Raw genomic sequence first — 22,534 nt, 5'->3', positions numbered from 1 at the left:
CCCCATGCTCACGGACCGAAGTCCCATCTCGCATGCGGCATGTCATGAGCTCTTTGACGGTGGCATACCTTTCCGACCTTGACTGAGCTCCAAAAAGTTCCTTGAGGTGCACGTGTTTGTCAGCAGCATTCACGGCATCCTCAAATCGCCTCTGGAGTTCATCAGACATTGAAGCTTGCATATAGCATTTAGCCTTGATATCATGGTCCCACCATTGATCAAGTTTTGCCAATTCTTCCGGACTTATATTAGCCGGTGCTTCCTTTGGAGGATTCTTTTCTAACACGTAGAAAATTTTCTCCGAGTTTAGAACAATTTTTAATTTACGGAACCATTCCGTATAGTTTGCGCCAGTCAATTTGTTTTGTTCGAGAATTGAGTATAGTGGATTTCGCGAATTCATCGTAATGAAATACTGAAAAAGAAACAGACAATAATCAGTGATTTGTTTAATTAATTTACTAAGACATAAAATATGGCGAATTTTAATTTTATGAATTACACTCCCACTATTTTAACGATTTCACTACCCTCTAGTGAAAACGGGAAACCCTTTCCTTAGTGGGAACATGGAGTCCAATTGACAAATCATAGTCCCAAATAATATCAGCCAACCATAATTTTCAAAAGGTAGAGCCCAATTGCTTCCAAAGCAACCCCCATGTTTTCACCTCATGTCCAATAAGGGCCCAATAATATGACGCCGTTTATTGTGACATGTCAAGATGGCCCATCAATATTAAGTTGTGATGGACGGTCGCCATGTGGATCCCCAATAATATGAGCCAATCTCATGGGAGTTCCATCCAACTTACAACATTTGTCGATCCAATGTACAGCTTTCCGACGAACGGGCCCCCCTAATAATATGAGCCGGACCGTATCCGCGGGTAGCATCTCGTACATTGATCGTTGATGGAAGGTAGGAATATTTAAACAATATTTAAATTCCCTTTGTTTATCTTGATATCAATTTTAAATCATATTTAAAATGAGGGATTTTATTTTTGAAAATTTGTCTCATCATGCAATTTATGTATGCTTGCGGGATTCATACAATTTAGTCTAAACATGCATACATCAATAATATCATATATTATTTAAGGATGATCGATCCCATTAACTAATCGACCCGTGGTTGCCAATCACGAGTCTAAGTCCAATCCTAGGTGATATGCAAGTATGCAATGCAATCCTATTACATTGAGCTTACAATTTACATTTCTTCGGTCTTCATTGTTTGCTGGGCCCACCATTTCTTCAAATCTTTGTCTCCCACTAAGTCTAATAAATTTACAATAAATTTCGATGACAAATATGAGATACATTTTTAGGGGTGGGAACGGGCCATAAACCAGACCCACTTTTATTACATATGACAATCATATTGGGCTATAAACCAAGCCCATTAATAAAATCCAACAACAATAAGACAAATGTAAATTATCTAACATACACCTAAACATTGGTCATGACAATCGATCATCCTTTATCCAATAATTAATTCAATAATTAAATAATTGGATAAACATGCAAAGACATCATAATTTAAAAGATAAAATCATATTTTATCTTATCCATCCATAAGATCATATCTTATCATCAATTGTACAAAAATAATTAATTTTATAAAATTTAATTTAAAGGATAAAATTTATAAATTTTCCAAATATTCAAATTTATCCAAAAATCAATTTTTAAAATTTTCGGACTCGAACAATTCGATCCGATGCCTCGTGAATCAATCAAAAACAATTTTCGATCGGATCAAAAACTAGAATTTCAAAAAAAAAAATTAAAATTTTAATTAAAAAAAAGGGGGCCCGGGCAGGGCAGCCCGTCGCTGCCCCTTGGCAGCGACGTTCGCTGCCCGATTTGCCCATTAAAATTCAATTTTAAAATTTTTGTTTTGTTTCAAAAACCGAGGCTTAAAAATTTTGTACAATCGATTAATTTAATCGTTTGATCTGAGCAACCTGGCTCTGATACCACTATTGGAAAACGTGTTCAGATCAATCAAGAATTGATACCCGGTGCAGCGGAAGTTTAAAATTTTATTTTATTATATGGAACGATTTCATATCAAGGGTATCAAAACTTTTACGATTAAATATGTGTAAGTAAAACAAATAATCACAATTAAATATTTTACCTTAAAATCTCGAAGCGAGATTATGGACACCAACAGAACTTAATCTACTCTTCTTGTAAATCCCGGGAACCGATGGCGTCACGATCAATCACCGGAATTAGGTCCACGAACGAAAAACAAAAACCCTCTGATTGACTGCACTAGAAATCAATCAGAAGTTTTACGTAGAGAATAAACAGATTTGATCTGTTAATTTGAATTGTAATTTTTCACAAAAATCACAGCCCGAATTTTCTCAAAAGGGACAGAGGAATTTTCGAAAAACCTCTTGAATAATAAAGAGTGATTTTCGAAAATTGCTAGACTGAAAGCTTGTGTAATTTTCGAACACAGTACATATATTTATAGATAATTTCTAGACTAGATTAAGTTATAATTGCATTAGGACTCTAACTCCTTAGGGCCCACAATCCATAACTTAAGCCCAACAAGCCAAGCCCGTTGTTCTAGAAATTAATATAAAATTCATCGTGACTCCGATTGATAAACTGATTTTACCAATGTGCACAGAAATCATTTCTGCATCTTTTAAAGTCAAGATAATTTTTATGAATCTGAATTCAGTGATTTCCAAAAATGCCCATCCCTATGTCATTTTAGGAAATCCCACTCCCTTTAGTTAAGAAGTTCAACTTCTCTTTCATTAAATTTAAATCTTTAAATTTAACTATCTCTACGGAGTTTTAGTAATCCATTACTTGTGTAACTCTCAATGGTTCAGGAATACAGCTAGCCGTGGGCTCACAACTCCTTGTGACTCGGAACAACAATTTCCGACTTACCCATCGAATCATGGTAAGAGCGCCTAGCAACATCGCCCCATGATTCCCTAGGTATTACTGATAGTGCCTGCAAGAACCAGTAGATTTTGGTTAGCATACAGTACAGTCCCTTCATCCATATATCCCGATCGAATCAACAACCATTGGTATATCGAGAGTCGTTCGAGATTCGATAACTATGCATTACATCTTGGAGATCAAATAGTGACATCGTATGTGTTACTAGGAAAACCCATTAACCTAAAACACATCATGTACTCTGGCCAGAGATTCGTCACACTAATATCTCCTCAGATCGCATAGGATATCCACATTCGCAAGTATGTGGTGAATCCTTGACAACAAAGCATCGATTTCTATATGTGTCATAACTGTAACCAATCCCGACACCTGATGACCCCAATAGAGTCGGTAAACGAGTCAAAGTACAGTACTAGCATATAGAGTCTCAATGATGTTTCAAGTAATAAGGACTAATAGTGTACAACCAAAACCGCGGACTTTTCCCACTCGATAAGTGATAACCACTTGAAAAGTTCGAATAGGGTAGTTCAATCATTCATCATATGAATATCCATTTGCATGCTTTGAACATCTCTATGTTCCATACCAATGAAACGTGGTACTCTGCATCGCAAATGCTAGTCTCATTCTCGAGCGATCCTTATCCTTATTTGCGGACGGCTCAATTGACTAGGAACAGTTTAGAATATACAGTGACTATAAGATGTGTTTCATGATAGCCATCCCCATGTGCTACCACATCTTACATGCACTATAGTATATTCAAGGTCTTTATCAAAACAACAATAGTATATCATAATATAACATTATGAAGAAAGATAAAGTCAATGCCATTATAAAAGTGTAAATTATATTAAACAAAAGATTGTTTTACATAGAGTCATAAAAGCCCTTAGTCACAAGTTGGCTAACCGGGCACCCACTCTTTCATAAACTAGTTAGTCTTCACGAGAAATCGATAGGCGCTGCAACTTCACACAAGCATATATACACAGCTACCTACAAAGAATAACTCCAAACCAAAAGAAAGAGCATGCAGGAGAAGAGGGTCACAAAATATATATCAACCATCGCTGCAAATGGACAAGAGACAAGGGCGCATCGTTAGTTTAAACTTTCCCTTGTCGATGGCAAAATGGAATTGACTTTTCCATGAAAATTGCCACCGGGATTAGGCTTTTTAGTGTTTGCAAAAACCTGCAATGAAAATCAGTATCTCTCAAAATAAATATGGCTTCAAGACATTAGAGAAAGAAAGGATATAAGATGTGTATCAAACCATCTCCACATTGTATAACTCTTAATATATTGTATAAATGTATATACTTAATCAAACTCAAGAAATGTGTAACCTTGAAAAATTTAGAAGGCAATGTACCAATTTTGACCTCTCTTCCCCCATCTCATCCATGTTGGCTGTAATTTCTAAGGACCAAAAACACCGACCAGTTGTACGACCACTGGCATACAGGTAAAGTACAGCCTGGATAGAAACATACATAGCAGGAACATTAAAAGTTTCAAACACGATCAGCGTCATCTTCTCCCTATTGGCCTTGGGGTTCAGAGGTGCCTCAGTTAGAAGTACGGGATGATCCTCATGTGCCACACAAAGTTCATTGTAAAATTTATGATGCCATATATCATCTCCATGCCCAGTTGCTGACAATACCATGTTCAATTGGATATTTCAAGGTCAAGATACCTCTTTTGGACTGAGCTTCTTCACCCACATAGGCTTCCTTTTGTCCCATCCCGACCATGACTTCAGTGTGTTTGGGTCGACCCACAATACTTGGGAACACTGCCCTGGGAGCATCATAACCAGCAAATCCAGCCTGGAAAAGAATAAAAACCATAGATCAAACTTATCTCATGCATAGCTAAGGAGGAAAGGATTTCCATAGCAATTTAGCTTATCTACGAACCTTCACCATTCTAGTTCCATTATCGCAGATGAGGGGCTGAATATCCTCAGCATCGGCCATTTTATATAACTGTAAAAACATGAATATTGAATTATTAAGTCACCTGGAATCAGAGTTAAAAAAATGTAGCACATGTTGTTTGATACCTCACACGTCCAAAAGTTTTGATAAGAAAAATAAAAGAAATTACCACAGAAAAAACCAGAGATCAAGGGAATTTTCACATATTGATGACAGATGTAATTTTTTTTAAAAGTAGTTTCATAATTTGCACAATTCTAGATAACAATAATAAAAAAAATTATATTTTTTTAAAAAATAAAAACCTTATTCTTCATGTTTCGATTCTACAAATTAAATTTCGAGATTTGCAGAAACATTAATGAGCTTATTTGACTACAGATGAATAGATGTGAATCTAATTAATTAAAATACACAAAATTATAAGAATCAAACTCACGAATAATATGCAGTTGAAATCTTGACAAGATGTACTGAGAAATCGAGACATATATTGAGAAAAACCAAAAACATATATACAAGAAATCAAGTCAATACAAATCATTTTCCCTTAAAACTAACAGGATATTGTTCAATTTAGTAATTGGATATATAAAACACACATCAAGTATCAACTTATCCACTCATATCCAGAAGCATCAATTAAACGAGATCATTTCAAACAAAACAAGGAAATAAAACATCAAAATAAATTCAGATCTATAAGAAGAAAAAAAGATCGATAAAAACTATGACGATGTAAACGACATATTCAAGTTCAGCGTATCAGATTTCTTCAAAATCACCAAGTCTAATCCTTTCAAATAAAAACTCTCGAACAAATAAGGTAAAAATAGATTTGTGCATAAATCAATTTCCAGATCTCGCAGTCACGTAACAAAAATATCCAAAATCGAGTCAAAAAATCAAAAAAAAAATGAAAAAGTATTCAGATACTAGTACAAAATAACAAGAACCAGCGGGCCGATGGAGGTTATGTTAGATTCAGGGCTTCTTCGACGATGACCATCAGGTCATTGGACATCGTCTCTCCGAACGAGCCATGCTCCTCCCCAACTGCCTCTTCCGGATGGGCTCCGCCGCCATCTTGCTCTTCAACCTAATAGGCCGCAAGATCTTCAACCCCAAAAAATGAAAAAGCAAATCGGAGGTTTGATTGAATATGAGAAATAGGGTTTTGAGAAATCCGCTAGAATAAAAGACTGAATTGAGGAGAAGTACCTCGAAAAGTAAATAAACATATTTTATTTCTTCTCTTTACGCTTTAAAATAAAGCGTTGCAGTAGATTAAAAAAAACGCTCATCCACAACGTTTAATAAAAAGCTTTGTTAATGAAATAAAAAGAATTGTGTTTTTATAAATTAAAAAAACAAACACAACGCTTTTACTTAAAAGAGTTGTGTTTATATTTTTGACAATGCTTTTTGTAAAAAGCGTTGTCTTTTAACTGTTGTTAATGATAATTTTTGTTGTAGTGTTTGTTGAACACTATTAGATCTAAACATCCAATGGTTCCCCAACTTCGCTCGGTGTGGAACACCCATAGTCAGGAAATGCTCTTCTTAACACTTCTCTTGACACAGAAAATCCTGAATCTCTCCTCAAAGATTTCAGTTGATTCAAAGCTATACCTTGACGTAACTGCTTCCCACGATTTCAAGACTGGTTTCCCTTCCCATGCTCTCCTGAAGCATAACAAGCTTCATAGGCGATATCGGGAACTCAAACCATCATGTCTAGTGCAAATCGCAGTTCACGTTTCTTAGTATAACTCATCATTGTGCCCTGATGAAATTCTCATCACCTGCCAATCATGTCACAAAATTCTTCCTTGAACCATTGGTCTGCAAAGTCATACGCATATGTCGCAATGGCAATCATCGCATCTCTGATGATTTTCATAATCTCAACCATAGGTTATTCACCCATGAATTTCAATCGATGGACATCCTCCTGATAGTTATACATACTTGCAATCACTGTACACGCATCAAGACTAAGGCAAACTCCCACCAATATTCTCGACTGGGACATTCCACAGTGCACAGACATATGGAAACACTTCCTATTCTGTCTCAAAACTCGACAGTCATTGCACCTGGTATAACTCACCTCGGAGTATCTGATGACACCATCATCACTAGCTACCTATCACGCATCGAACCATTGTCCTTTGCTTAAATGCAGTATCCTTGACAAACAGTCTGCACAGATGTGATGGAAAGAACGAATTCGATCCGTCCCGATCTTAGCAAAATCTTCGATTCCAAAGGAAAACCTCGTTGGCTACTAAGTCGATCATCAACTATCTCAGTCCTTTCAGAGACATCGCGCATTACTTGCTGAAATATTAGTGACACAACCTGCTAGATCTCGAGAACTATATCCTTGCTAATGTCACATATCACGATCAGACAACTGATGTCTCCTTGATAATGTCCATTAGCTTTTCCAACACTCTTCGGTTTCAACATAACGGTTTCCACACAAGAACACTCCGTCGAAATGTTCTGTTCACACTCTTAATATCATTGTTAGTGGACAACTCTCACACGAAGCATAAACTTGATCCCTTTTGTTACACAACCCGAGTATGCGATTACTATCACTAAGCAATTGCTAGAATCAATATCAGTTTCTTCTTAGCAAGAATGCACAATCCTGGGAAACCACCAACTCCCTTGCTTGTCTCCATTGTCAATTTATCGCCTAACTTGAACATACAAGTCCAATTGCAATCGTCCCCGATTACAGCAATCCCAAATTATTCATCTCCCGCAACCCTAGAGCCTATTAAATTAGCCCAAATCGCCGTCTGCTATGAGATTGTACCAGATACAAATCCCCTTAAGCACTACGCGATAAAATACTATCTCAAGTATTTCTTAATTGCTACACTCTGATCATCACAGATTGGGCTCCACTAATCGACCTCATCGATTCTACTGTGGCCACACTTAGCTCAACAGTGAAACTCAAATCAGACTACCTACGTGGCTCGATCAATACTCTTGACTCGGCTGCAACAAGTTTACTATTCCCAACACTTGGAATACCCAACTCAATCCGGTTCCAACTCACCTATACTCGATAGTCAGACAAATGCTATTAGTAGTCTATTGGCACAATCTCGCGCCTTACTACTAATAGTTGCCTCGTACACTGGAATCGAATATTAAGGCGAACTAAACCCAAAAAATGCTCGTGATCTATCAACCTAGATCATTTCCATCCCATGGAAAAATCCTACGCTCAACCTCTGAAAACATCATACGATGCTTAGCGCAATCACTGGACTCACTATCCTTTATCTCGTACATTCGGAATGAACACCTCGGCTCGTCAAGTCCAAGAATTATAACTAACGAATCCCAAAGATTTCCACAATCTTCGAACACACTCCTGATTATATCCCTCGCTAAGATTGTGCAATGTTATTCAAGACTGAGGTAGCTTACCACGATAACCCACCTGGACAACCACCAAGGATTCACGGGTGTAGGCCACGCTTCCCCTCATGCCGCAAATAGTTCTATACAATCCTCAACATCTGACATGACCCATTACTGATGAAGTCAATCATCATGGAGCAATTTTCCTATTCGATTCGAAGTCTCAAAACAATATCTCATCATGTATCTTGGATGACTCCTATCACAAGAAAACCCTAATCATAACCCTGATGACAATCCCTAGCCATCACTGGTAGAAATCCGTCTGCCTACTATATCGATCCATCTAGCAGTATCTCATAGGTCAAAACCTATCTGCTCAAAGTACACACTCCTCAAGGAAATCCCTCCAAGACTGGTCCTCATAGTAGAACATTCAAACTAAAATCTCTGACAACATCCAGACGATATCTAAACCAATGATATCAAACTCGATATCTAATCCAAGGTCATACCACATCGTGACTATTACCAAAACTCTAGACTGAGTAGCCTTCCCACCGCCATCCCCTGAAGCACAAAGGCTCCCTGATAATCCTCTGAAGTACAAAGACTCCCAGAGTAACACTGGCATAGGGTCGCGCCCCATCATGTCTAATCATGGTCATAGTCCACAACTCTCGGCATATACTCAACCTGGCATCCCAATGAAAACCCATCATCACAAAGTCTCAACCTACGAAGGTCAAACAGACTACTGTTCTGAGGAAACATCCTAGAACACAACTCAATGTTCCAGACCGAACAATATTCCCATGCCTCCAGATGAATCACTTCATTACTGGCACTTACTTAGTCCACTGATTAACTAGGTCAATCCTAGGAAAACGCCTAGACTAACCACAAGTCAAACAGTTACAACTGGCTTACTCAAAATCCATGAGCTACAATAGTTGAACACTAATCAACTAGAACCATGTCAATTTTAGCAAAATCACTTGCAATCATTCACGAATTTTTGGATAAATAATACATGTATCATTACTTCAAGTTATGTACAATTTATTTATTACAATCCCATGTAATACATACAGTATTCAAAATACAATGAAAATGTACAACCATTAACTTGAAATGATATAACCAGAGTCTGATGATTCATTACAACTGAAATACTGTTTACAACAAAATACAGTATTTGAAACATGTCTGTATTGTAATGCACATCTTGATCTTGAGGTATCGACTCTATTTTTAGAGCATCGATATAAGCATGCTAGTAGAGTATATTTCCTCAATCTCTCCATATCTCTTAAATATCTGCACGAATACATCCAAAATCATCCGTTAAACGCAGGATCTTAATGACAATCTCTCCAAATACGAGTGTAGAATTTTCAGAGTAGTGTCATCATGGTAAAACGGCATAGACGCAAGCGTCATGTGTGTCCCAACCAATCTTCTGCCACAACCTCTAACATCTGGTATTCTACCCAAATCTAGGATCTTGATGAGTAGAAATCTCGACATCTCGGACATGATCCTTCGCTCCTTTCCATACTTGCTGGAATCCATAAGCCAAATCCTTAGAAATCTTGAAGATGATTATAGTGTTCGGGCAACTTAATAACCTCATCATCACCTCTCTTATGGTCTCATCAATCCTACAAGGATAACCCAAATTCTCATTACTATATCCCAAGTCTCTTTGCATGCTGCTCTGATACCAATAAATGTATCAACCCAATCTGGATCCACTACCTAATCAGAGTTTAGAGCATAATTATGCATGAATTAAATAAATCGCTGCAGAAGATTTAAATAAAAGGAGACCGGCAGAATACAACCGGTTAAATAAAACCAATATACAACCCAAATCGAATAATCCTAAGGGCAAAATAAAACCTACAGCTAATCGTGTGTCTTTCAAGGTTCACTTGCCTCTCCAAGCTCCTGGTACTCAACTCTACACCTACACCTGCCCCGTCGAATGGGGTGTCTAGACATACAGAAAATACTGGACGTGAGCGACTACGCTCAATACGGAAGCAATGATATATAAAATATATGCAGCACATAAATGACATTAAAACGAGGGTTAAAAACAATAAGCTCAGGGCTCCATGAATATACAGTACCGTGCTAAGAGAGCGACCCCGCGGGGTACTCGTATATTCCTGTATCAACTATTGCATCTACTCCACCGTCGTTGTCGCTCCTAGTTATAGCAAAACCAGGGGCTGAGCGTCCCCAGACACGAATCAATAAGGAGTAACTCATCACCGATGGAAACTGTCATGACTTACATCATACCAGATGCAGTACAGTGTGAAATCATGCATGTGCTAAAGCCGTAAAAACATGGAAAACACATAGCACATACTCATGCAACACATATATCATATATCATTCTGGTCATCTCAGTCAGTACTTACGTACATTACTACAGGCAGTTCCTAGCAGTCCCACTCTAGGTTCTGAGTCTATCATCAGCTCTAAAATGAAAATATTCATGCATCATTCATTAAGCTCTAAATGCCTTAAATAAGCTATTGCATACTCCCAAATAATTTTAGGAACCAAAAGCTATACCTGTGTCCGTCTTCAGCCCGATGATGGCGACTACCCCGAAACTTAGGCACAACTCCGCTATGACGTTGGGATCGCTCCGCTACTTCAAGATTTCCAATAGGACGCTTATAAATCACTAGATCTAAGTTAGAAGTCTAAGGAAAGAGAGAGAGGAGAGGAGAGGGGCGAGTAGAAATAAGGCCTCGGCACCTCTATTTATAGAAGACGAACGGAATGTCCGTTCCTCCAACGTTGTGCCCGATCCACCATCGTTGCGTCCGATTTTCACATCACGATTGTAAGCAATGACGTCATCTTGCTGACATCACGGGTGACATCTGTTGGCAATAACGTTGCATCTGTTCCCTAACGTTGCTTCCGTTCCATCCAACCCTCCGGGCCATTTTTGATCATTCTGAGCTCGTTTTCTGTAGTTCATAGACTCATCTGAAGCTTCCTTAATCCCATTTACTTGATAATGACTTAGCGATTAACGCTTAATCACTAAATTTGGGTACGGGTCACTACAGATGCTCAGTTTATGTTCAGTGGTTTTGAGATTTAAAACAGTTATTTCCACACATGTTTTAATATTTTTCTCTTTCACAATTTATTGTTTTTGAAATATTTTACGTATGCTAGGATTGATGAAAGAATATATTTAAGTTTTTATGTTACGGATCTTGCATACAAGGATTTAAAAAATAAATAATTTGTTAATTTTTTTTATTTAATTGCATGTGATGTATTTCTTTTATGATGTATAATATTTTATGAATAGTTATTTTAAGTATATTATATATGTATGGGCATATATATATATATATATATATATATATATATATATATATAGTATAAAGTATTTTAAAAAAAATTCAGTAGTAAGTTGAGTCGTTTCATATGTTGATGTACCAGTTGTTGTTTCCTTGTACATCTTTTCGGTATAATTGATATGGAATCTAGTTTTCTTTTATTACATGAGATTGTAATTGTGAGACCTCGGTTCTAATCAACTAATCTTGGATTAACTACACTAAAGCATGCAAGATCCAAGTCTAAAAGAAAACTGAAATAATTTATTTTTTTAAAAAAGGGGGTGCGCTCGGTCTGCTAAAAAATGCAGACTGTGCGCCTCCAATCCTTCCAACCTTCTGCCGCTCGAAAAGTAGGCTGCGCTCGGTCTGCTAAAAAAAGCCGACCGAGCGCCCCCTACTGCAGAATCATGGAACAACAGAAATCAAAAAGGCTCAACTCCAACACTTCCAATTCAACAACATGCATAATTCCATTACAAGTAGTTCTAAAGTTATACAATCTCAACTAGAAGAACATGCTTCAATCTAACTTATTCAAAAGATCCAACAACAAGAGTTCGAATACAATCTAATTCGATTACAATTCGACTCCAAAAATACCAAGTCTCACTTCTAAACATCTTAACCCTTATCCATGCTGCCTCTGACTCGGTCCTGCCCCACATGTTGCCAAGCACACAAACAAAGACAAGAAAACATCCAGATAATCCGGTGAGAATAATTTTCCCAGTAGAAGAGACTAGCATACAATATCATATAATATATCAAAACATGATATAAAATCAAATTTCACATATATTTCAAGTAATTCATTTCACTGCGAAATAAAATTATATGCATGACTTTAAAACTTCTGGATTATCAAACTCAGATAATCAAAATGAATTATTCTTTCTTTCTTTCTTCGGTTTGGGATCCCGAGGTTAAAATATCCAACAATCACACCGAACTCCCCTTTCGAGGTGGACGAGGTATATTTTAGTCCTCTAGACTCCAGAGCATTATAGTGAGTTAATCGACGTTCGTAGTAAATCGCTTACCAAGGCCACTCAACTATAATCTCCAGATCGTCTAATTCAAAATGAATAATCAATCGGCTCAATATGAATGCATATGAAATCTCATGCATTCAAATATCAATTCAATCAAGTTCAAATAAGCATATAAACATGCAAGTAAGTGATTTCTTCTAGGACACTCGAATCAATCCGGATTCGAGTTAATCGTCCTATTCCATTCCAAAGTCGTCTTATACCTTCTCGTCGTTTCACAATCTTAAATCGGCTCAAATCTTCCAAACTGATCGAAGCTGCAGTCTCGCAACTCCACGGACTTCGAATCAATCTAACAGAAGAAGTCACAAGATCAATATCAATAGTGAAACCTCATCAAACTCGGTACAATCAAATCAATAGAAACGATATCCCGAAACTCAAACTGACGGCATAACGGCTATATTCTGACGAATCAGAAACGCAGACAGCATAATATCAATCCAAACATCTCATATCAATCATCATTCAAACATTCAAACTCAAATCCAACACATCTCAAAACCCATAATTTTGAAATATGCTGCCAAAAATCAAAACAATTCCGAACGACGCTCAAATTCAAAACCGACTGAGAATAAATGATCAGAACTCTGTCAAGAACAAAATACTCGAAACTCAATCATTTCTAACAACATCTGAAAAACAAAACGTATCTGATCGGAGAGAAACTTACGATAGAATGAAGGTCTCGCTGTAGTGATCGCTAAACTGCCTTCAGAAATAATTTCCAACGGACGGATCGACCGAAAACTGAAATCTAAAAGCTCAAAGAACTCGAATGGCGTCTTCAATGGAGGAGGAAACGTTTGAAGGGATGAAGTGAAGACTTAGTCAACCTCTAGATATTATAACAAATCCTCTTTTTGCCTTTCAGTTCCTGAAAATTCCGAAAATTGCAAAATAGTCCATGATCAATAAAAAGTCCGTTCTCGAATTTTGAAATCACTGATTATCTCAAATAAAGTCAATAAGATAAAAATGGGGCATTACAATTCTCCCCCACTAAGAATAGATTTCATCCTCAAAATCAAAGATATCAACTCATAAGAAGAAATAAGAATTCAAGAACAGAATTAAGGACTCACGTCAAATAAATAAGTCAGGGAATCTCTGTCTCATATCAGATTCTGTCTCCCAAGTTGCTTCTTTGACTCCGTGATGACTCCACTTGACTTTCACCAAAGGAATCGATTTGGTTCTGAGCTATTTCTCCTTTCTGTCAAGGATCTGAATCGGTCTCTCAAAATAACTCAGAGTTTCATCGAGTTCGGCTTCGTCAGGTTGAAGAACATGAGCAGGATCGATCGGGATGGTATTTCCTCAACATCGATACGTGAAATACGTCGTGAATACCAGATAAAGAAGGAGGAAGTGCTAATCTGTAGGATAGACTGCCTATCTTCTACAAAATCTCATACGGACCGATGAATCTCTGTGACAACTTCCCTCTCTTCCCAAATCTAACAGTACCTCTAAACGGAGAAATCTTCAAGAATACCCGGTCTCCCTGATCGAATGATAGAGGTCTGCGACGGATATTTGCATACTTTGCTTGTCGGTCCTGAGCAGTCTTCATTCTCAATCGAATAATCTTCACCTGCTCAGCCATATCACGTAACATATCTGGTCCTAAGTCTGGGGACTCAGACATCTCATCCCAGTACAGAGGAGATCTGCACTTCTTTCCGTACAACGCTTCGAATGGTGCCATTCCTATACTCATATGGAAGCTGTTGTTGTACGAAAACTCAACGAGAGGCAACGAATCTTGCCAAGTAGTGCCAAAGTCAAGCACCACTGCTTGTAACATATCTTCCAGAGTCTGAATCGTCCGCTCAGACTGATCGTCGGTCTGAGGATGATAAGCTGTACTCAAGTGCAAACGAGTACCAAGAGCTTTTTGTAGATTATGCCAGAAATGAGAAGTAAACCGAGGATCTCGGGCTGAAACAATCGATATCGGCACACCGTGCAATCTAAAAATCTCTCTGACATACAACTCGGCCATCTGATCATGACGATATGTCATCCGATACGGAATAAAACAAGCAGACTTCGTTAAACGGTCAATCACTACCCAAATGGCATCGCACCCTCGAACAGATCGGGGTAGCTTCGTGACGAAATCCATCGAGATATGATCCCACTTCCATTCCGGAACTATTAAACTGTGCAGAAGACCACCCGGCCTCTTTCTCTCAGCCTTCACCTGCTGGTAGTTCAAACAACGGGATACAAACCTTGCAACATCACTCTTCATCTTCTTCCACCAAAAATGACTCTTCAGGTCGTTATACATCTCTCGGCCTCCAGGATAAACACTGAACCGACTGCAATGTGCCTCTCACAAAATACGCTGTCTCATCTCAGAAATATCAGGCACAACAATATGGTTATTCACAAATAAAACATCATCCCTGACCTGAAATTCAGATTGGTGTCTAGATTTCACCTTCTCTATCGATTGCTGAATACTCTCATCGTATTTTTGTTCTTCTCTGATCGACACAAACAACTCTGGCTCGGCCTGGATAACACAAACTCTGAAAGGATTCCTATCTGATTCTAACTCCAATCCAGAATTGCAACAATCGTCAACCAAACGAGACACACCGATGGTCGAAAGAGATAAGGAACAAAGCTTACGACTCAAAGCATCAGTAGCTACATTTGACTTTCCCGGGTAATACTTAATCTCGCAGTCGAAGTCCTTCAATAAATCTATCCATCTCCTCTGTCTCATATTCAACTCAGACTGTGAAAATAAGTACATAAGACTCTTATGATCAGAAAAGATCTCATAAGACTCACCGTACAGATAGTGACGCCAAATTTTCAAGGCAAAAACAATAGCAACGAGTTCAAGATCATGAACAGGATAGCGAGTCTCATGCGGTTTCAATTGCCTTGACACATGCGCTATCACGTGCTTCCTATGCATAAGTACGCAACCAAGACCTGAAAGAGAAGCATCACAATACACCGTAAAACCTCCAGAACCTGATGGAATAGAAAGTATCGGAGCACTTGTCAATCTCTTCTTCAACTCAAGGAAACTGGTCTCACACTCTTCAGTCCAAACAAAAGGCGCATTTTTCTGAGTCAGCTGGGTAATTGGCTTCTCAATAGATGAGAAACCCTGAATAAATCTGCGATAGTAACCCGCTAAACCCATAAAACTCCGAATTTCAGGTACAGAAGTCGGCCTTTGCCAGTTCATAACTGCCTCGATCTTGCTGGGATCGACAGAAATCCCATCTCCAGAGATAATGTGACCAAGAAAAATGACCCGGTCTAACCAAAATTCGCACTTCGACAGTTTGGCAAACAACTGTTCAGTTCTCAAAATCTGCAAAACAATCTTCAGATGCTCTGCATGTTCAGTACGGCTCTTTGAATAGATCAAGATATCGTTAATGAAAATAATAACAAACTTATGTAGAAAGCGCTGAAAGATTCGGTTCATCAACCCCATAAAGACTGCTGGGGCGTTAGTCAAACCGAACGGCATGACAAGAAATTCGAAATGGCCATACCTCGTCCTAAACGCAGTCTTAGGAACATCCTCTTCTCGCACTCTCAGCTGATGATACCCAGACCTCAAATCTATCTTCCAATAAACACAAGAACCCTGCAACTGATCAAAAAGGTCATCTATACGCGGTAAAGGATACCTATTCTTAACCGTCACCTGGTTCAGTTGGCGGTAGTCGATGCAAAGTCTCTTAGAGCCATCTTTCTTTCTAAAAAACAGAACAGGAGCACCCCAAGGCGATACACTAGGTCGAATGTATCCCTTGGCAATCAATTCCTCCAACTGCTCCTTCAATTCCTTCAATTCAATCGGGGCCATTCTATACGGAGCTTTAGAAATCGGCTGAGTACCTGACGTCAGTTCGATGCCAAATTCAACCTCACGAATAGGCGATAATCCCGGAATCTCATCCGAGAACACATCAGAAAACTCTCTAACCACTGGTATGTCAATCAACACCGGGCTAGACTTCAAAACATCAACTGCATAGATCAGAAAAACCTCTGCTCCTCTCTGCAACAGTCTAGTCATAGACAAAACAGAAATCAAAGGAATTATAGATCGAGAACCCTTACCAAAGAATCTCCACTCATCTGACATCTCTGGTCTGAAACGGACTACCTTCTGAAAACAATCCACTGTAGCCTTGTACTCAGTCAAAACATCTATACCAACTATGCAGTCAAAGTCATACAAACCAAGTATAACACAATCGAACTTAATCAAATTCCCTTCACTACTCAATTCACAATTCCTAACAAAATTCCTCGAAACAATTCCTCCACCCAAAGGTGAAGTAACAGAAACCACGGCAGGCAATGGCTCAAAAGGTAAGGCATGCATTAATACAAATTTCTCACATATGAAAGAGTGAGTTGCACCCGTATCTATCAAAATATAAGCAGGATAACCAAAGATTATATAGTTACCTGCAATCATATCATCAGGTGCTCCTGAGCCTGATCCTCATTCAGAGCAAAAACTCTCGCCTGCTGGAGAGGAGGTTGGTTCGAATTCTGGCTACCTCCTTGACGATTCTGCTGCTGGGGCTGGAAAGAGTGAACTGCATTCATTGAGGCAGTGCAGACTGTCTAGAAGCATTACCACTCTGTACTTGCTCCAAGCCTCTCTGGGGACAAAGTCTAGCATAATGTCCCGTCTGCTGACATATGTAGCAATTCCCAAAAATTCCCCTACACTGGTCGCTGGAGTGACGACCTCCACACTTGCTGCAAGAAGCTCCAGAGGAACCTGATCCCTGTCCCGAACTGTACTGATTTGAGCCACCAGAGCTCGAAGAACTGCTTCCTGATTTCTTAAACAGTTTTCCTTTCGGACGATAGTAATCCTTTCTGTTGCCTCCACTGCTACCACCTTCGGATCTCTAAGGCAGATTATGATATTGAGACGGTTGATTCGGAAACTACCTCTGTTTCTGCTGAGATGCAATCTGATTCCCTCTCTGCCTCATCAACCTTGCCTCAGCACCCTTGGCCTGATCCATTGCATCACCAAAGTTATTGGGCCTTCCAGCATTCACCAGAGTGAAGATATCAGGATTCAAGCCATTGATGAATTGATCAGCTTTATCTTCTTCATTGTCGGCAATGTGAGGTGCGAACCTCAAAAAGCTGTCAAACTTGGCAACATAATCCTAGATATTCAAGTTTCCTTGCTTCAGGTTTGCGAACTCGGCACCTTTATCCTTTCGGTATGAAACTGGAAAGAACCGCTTATAGAACTCAGATTTAAAAAGATTCCAGTCAATAGTTGTACCTCGATTCTCAAAAGCCCTCTTTGTTGCAATCCATCAGTTCTTCGCAACTCCTCTCAATTGATGGATGACTAACCTGATTCTGCGGGCATCAGAATAATCGAGAGAATCAAAAAGCTAGTCTATGTCGTCCAACCAACTATCGCAGTCAACTGGATTTTCTGTACCCTTCAAAATCGGGGGTCGGAAAGATTGGAACCTCTTCAGTAAGGTCTCCATAGGCGTAGCAGTTACATCAATCTGATTTGTTAATGTACTGCCCTGTTCGTTCGGAGCAGTGTTCACAGGCGGATTCTCATTCGGAGGAACAAGTGGCGGTAGGTTCCTATTCAACACTCTTCGAGGACCCATAATATGATAATCAAAGGTCAGGACACAGATAATCCAATTCTCATAGTTCCATAAGGTACAAAACCTTCTCTGAATAATAGCACCACTTCGAGAATTTTCGCATTCGATCCAGAAACCAACAGTTGATATCTCGAGTAATTTCATACTTAAAAATTTAAATCACATAATCATGTACTTCAAGTAATTCTCAATCAATAAAGCATGCTCACATCGTATTTAATAAATTAATTAAATAACTCAAACACATGCAAGAAGCCAATTCAATCGGACTCGATCTACCCCGCTCTCTTCTAAATTCAGTCCAAGATCTTAACGCTCTGATACCACTTAATGTGAGACCTCGGTTCTAATTGAAAGAGTGGGTGCCCGGTGAGCCAACTTGTGGCTAAGGGCTTTGATGACTCTTTGTATAAACAATCTTTTGTTTAATATTATTTACACATTTATTAATTGCAATGACTTTATCTTTTTTCATATTGTTATATTGTGATATACTATTGTTGTTTTGGTAAAGACCTTGAATATACTATAGTATATGTAAGATGTGGTAGAACATGGGGATGTCTATCATGAAACACGTCTTATAGTCACTATATATTCTAAACTGTTCCTAGTCGATTGAGCCGTCCGATAATTAGGATAAGGATCGCTCGAGCATGAGACTAGCATTTGCGATGCGAGTACCACGTTTCATTGGTAAGGAACATAGAGATGTTCGAAGCATGCAAATGGATATTCATATGATGAATGATCGAACTACCCTATCCGGACTTTCCAAGTGGTTATCACTTATCGAGTGGATAAAGTCCGCGGTTTTGGTTGTACACCATTAGTCCTTACTACTTGAGACATCATTGAGACTCTATATGCTAGTACTGTGCTTTGACTCGTTTACCGACTCTATTGGGGTCATCAGGTGTCGGGATTGGGTACAGTTACGACACATATAGGAGTCGATGCTTTGTTGTCAAGGATTCACCACATACTTGCGAGTGTGGATATCCTATGCGATCTGAGGAGATATTAGTGTGACGAATCTCTGGCCAGAGTACATGATGTGATTTAAGAAATGGTTTCTTAGTAGCACATGCGATGTCACTATTTGATCTTCAAGATGCATTGCATAGTTATCGAATCTCGAGCGACTCTCGATATACCAATGGTTGTTGATTCGATCGGGATATATTGATGAAGGGACCGTACTGTACGCTAACCAAAATCTACTGGTTCTTGTAGGCACTATCAGTGATACCTAGGGAATCATGGGGCGATGTTGCTAGGCGCTCATACCATGATTCGATGGGCAAGTCGGAAATTGTTGTTCCGAGTCACAAGGAGTTGTGAGCCCACGACTAGCTGTATCCCTGAACCATTGAGGGTCACACAGTGTAATGGATTTTTAATCCCCGTTGAGATAGTTAAATTTAAAGAGTTAAATTTAATGAACGAAGAAGTTGGACTTCTTATTTAAGAGTAGAGGAGTAAGATTTCCTAAAATGACATAGGGATGGCCATTTTTGGAAATCACTGAATTCGGATTCAGAAAAATTTATCTTGACTTTAAAAGGTGCAGAAATGATTTCTGTGCACATTGGTGAAATTGGTTTATCAATCGGAGTCACGATGAATTTTATATTAATTTCTGAACATGCGGGCTTTGCTTGTCGGGCCTGAACTTATGACTAATGGGCCCTCAGCTGTTAGTGGCCTACATTATAAATAAGTTATTGCAGTACAGAAATTACACACAACAGGTCACAAGGATTTTTCGAAAACCCTAGTTATTTTTCAAAAGTGGCCGTCCCCCCCCCCCCTTCTCCCTCTACTCGAGAAAAATCCAGCCTGTGATTTTGAATTACAGTCTGGTTTAACGGATGAAATTCGTTAATCTTTTCGTAGAAAACTTCTGATAGATTTTCTAGTGCAATCTATCAGAGGGATTAAATATCCGTTCGTGGACCTGATTGAAGAACAGTTCGTCCATCAGTTCCGGGGATATACAACAAGAGCAGAGAAATCTGTTGGTGTCCAAAATCTCGATTCGAGATTAAAGGTAAAAATTTTATAATTATTATTTAATTTTTACACACACAATTTAATCATAAGGTTGATACCTATTATAGAATCGTTCCATACAAAAATTTTAAACTTCCGCTGCACCGGGTATCAATCCTAATTGATCTGAACGCCGCGTTCTCCAACAGTGGTTTCAAAGCCAGGTTGCTCAGATCAAGCGATTAAATTAATCGATTGTACAAAAATTTTTAAGCCTCGGTTTTTGAAACAAAATAAATATTTAAAAAAAAAAAAAAAAAATTTCGATGGTCGCTGCCCCTGGGCAGCGCACGGCGCAGCGCCAGGGCAGCGATCTTCGCTGCCCTAGGGGCAGCCGGGCTGCCCGGCCCGAGCCCTACGGGGCGCGGGCAGCCCGGAAAAAGTCCCGGGCGGCCCGCGGAAAATTTAAATTTTAATATGTTAAAATTCTATTTTTGGTCCGATCGAAAATCGTTTTTTGATTGGTCAACGAGGCGTCGGATCGAATTGTTCGAGTCCGAAAATTTTAAAATTGATTTTTGAATAAATTTGAATTTTTGGAAAATTTTAATATTTTATCCTTTAATTGAATTTTGAAATTAATTATTTTTGGTACAATTGATGATAAGATATGATCTTATGGATATATAGATAAAATATGATTTTATTTGATAAAAAGATAAAATATGATTTTGTATGTAAAATAAGATTTTATGTATGAAATATGATTTTATCCTTTTAAATTTAAATTGCCATTACATGTTATCCAATAAATTAATTTTGAATTAAATGTTATTGGATAAGGATGATCGATTGCCATGACCAATTTTGTAGGTGTATGTTAGGAATTTACATTTGTTTTATTGTTGTTGGATTTATTAATGGGCCTGGTTTATGGCCCAATATGAATGTCATATGTAATAAAAGTGGGCTTGGTTTATGGCCCGTTCCCACCCCTTAAAAATGTATCCCCTACTTGTCATTGTTATTTATTGTAAAAACATTAGATTTAGTGGGAGATCAAGATTTGAAGATGGAGGTGGGCCCAGCAGACAATAAAGACAGAAGAAATATAAATTGGAAGCAAATGTAATAGGATTGCATTGCATACTGCATATTACCTAGGATTGGACTAAGACTCGTGATTGGCAACCACGGGTCGATTAGAAATGGAATCGATCATCCTATATATGTGATATTATAGTTGTATGCATGTTTTAGACATAATTGTGTGAATCCGGCAAGCATACAAAATTTTTAAAAAATGATGAGACAAATTTTTATAATTAAAAATCCCTCATTTTAAATATGATTTAGAATTGATATCAAGATAAATAAAGGAAATTTAAATTTGTTTAAATGTTTCTACCTTCCATCAACGATCAATGTATGAGATGCTACCCGCGGATACGGTCCGGCTCATATTATTGGGGGGGCCCGTTTGTCGGAAAGCTGTACATTGGATCGACACATGTTGTAAGTTGGGTGGAACTCCCATGGGATCGGTTCATATTATTGGGGGATCCACATGGCGACCGTCCATCACAACTTAATATTGATGGGTCATCTTGACATGTCACAATAATCGGCGTCATATTATTGGGCCCTTATTGGACATGAGGTAAAAACATGGAGGTTGCTTTGGAAGCAATTGGGCTCTACCTTTTGAAAATTATGGTTGGCTGATATTATTCGGGACCATTAGTTTGTCAATTGAACTCCATGTTCTCACTAAGGAAAACAGTTTCCCGTTTTCACTAGAGGGTAGTGAAATCGTTAAAATAGTGGGAGTGAGATTCATAAAATAAATTTCGCCTATTTTATGTCTTAGTAAATTGCTTAAACAATCACTGATATTTGTCTGTTTCTTTTCAGTATTTCATAAGATGAATTCGCGTAATCCACTTTTCTCAATCCTCGAACAAAATAAGTTGACTGGCGCAAACTATACGGAATGGTTCCGTAAGTTGAAGATTGTCTTGACTTCGGAGAAGATGCTCTACGTGTTAGAAAAATCTCCTCCAAAGGAAGCACCAGCTGACGTAAGTCCGGAGGAGTTAGCCAAGCTTGATACATGGTGGGACCATGATATCAAGACC

At 38.5% G+C, this 22,534-nt stretch overlaps 1 pseudogene; it reads right to left on the bottom strand.

Moving 5' to 3' along the window:
* Positions 1–4,062: 4,062 nt before the first annotated feature.
* LOC140862648 (actin-7-like) lies at positions 4,063–5,009 on the bottom strand (annotated as a pseudogene).
* Positions 5,010–22,534: the final 17,525 nt, after the last annotated feature.

Source organism: Henckelia pumila, chromosome 1, assembly GCF_033568475.1.
Source record: "Henckelia pumila isolate YLH828 chromosome 1, ASM3356847v2, whole genome shotgun sequence".
NCBI classification, from domain to species: Eukaryota; Viridiplantae; Streptophyta; class Magnoliopsida; order Lamiales; family Gesneriaceae; genus Henckelia; species Henckelia pumila.
The sequence above is the reverse complement of the archived record's forward strand: the minus strand, read 5'-3'. Positions and strand labels throughout refer to the sequence as shown.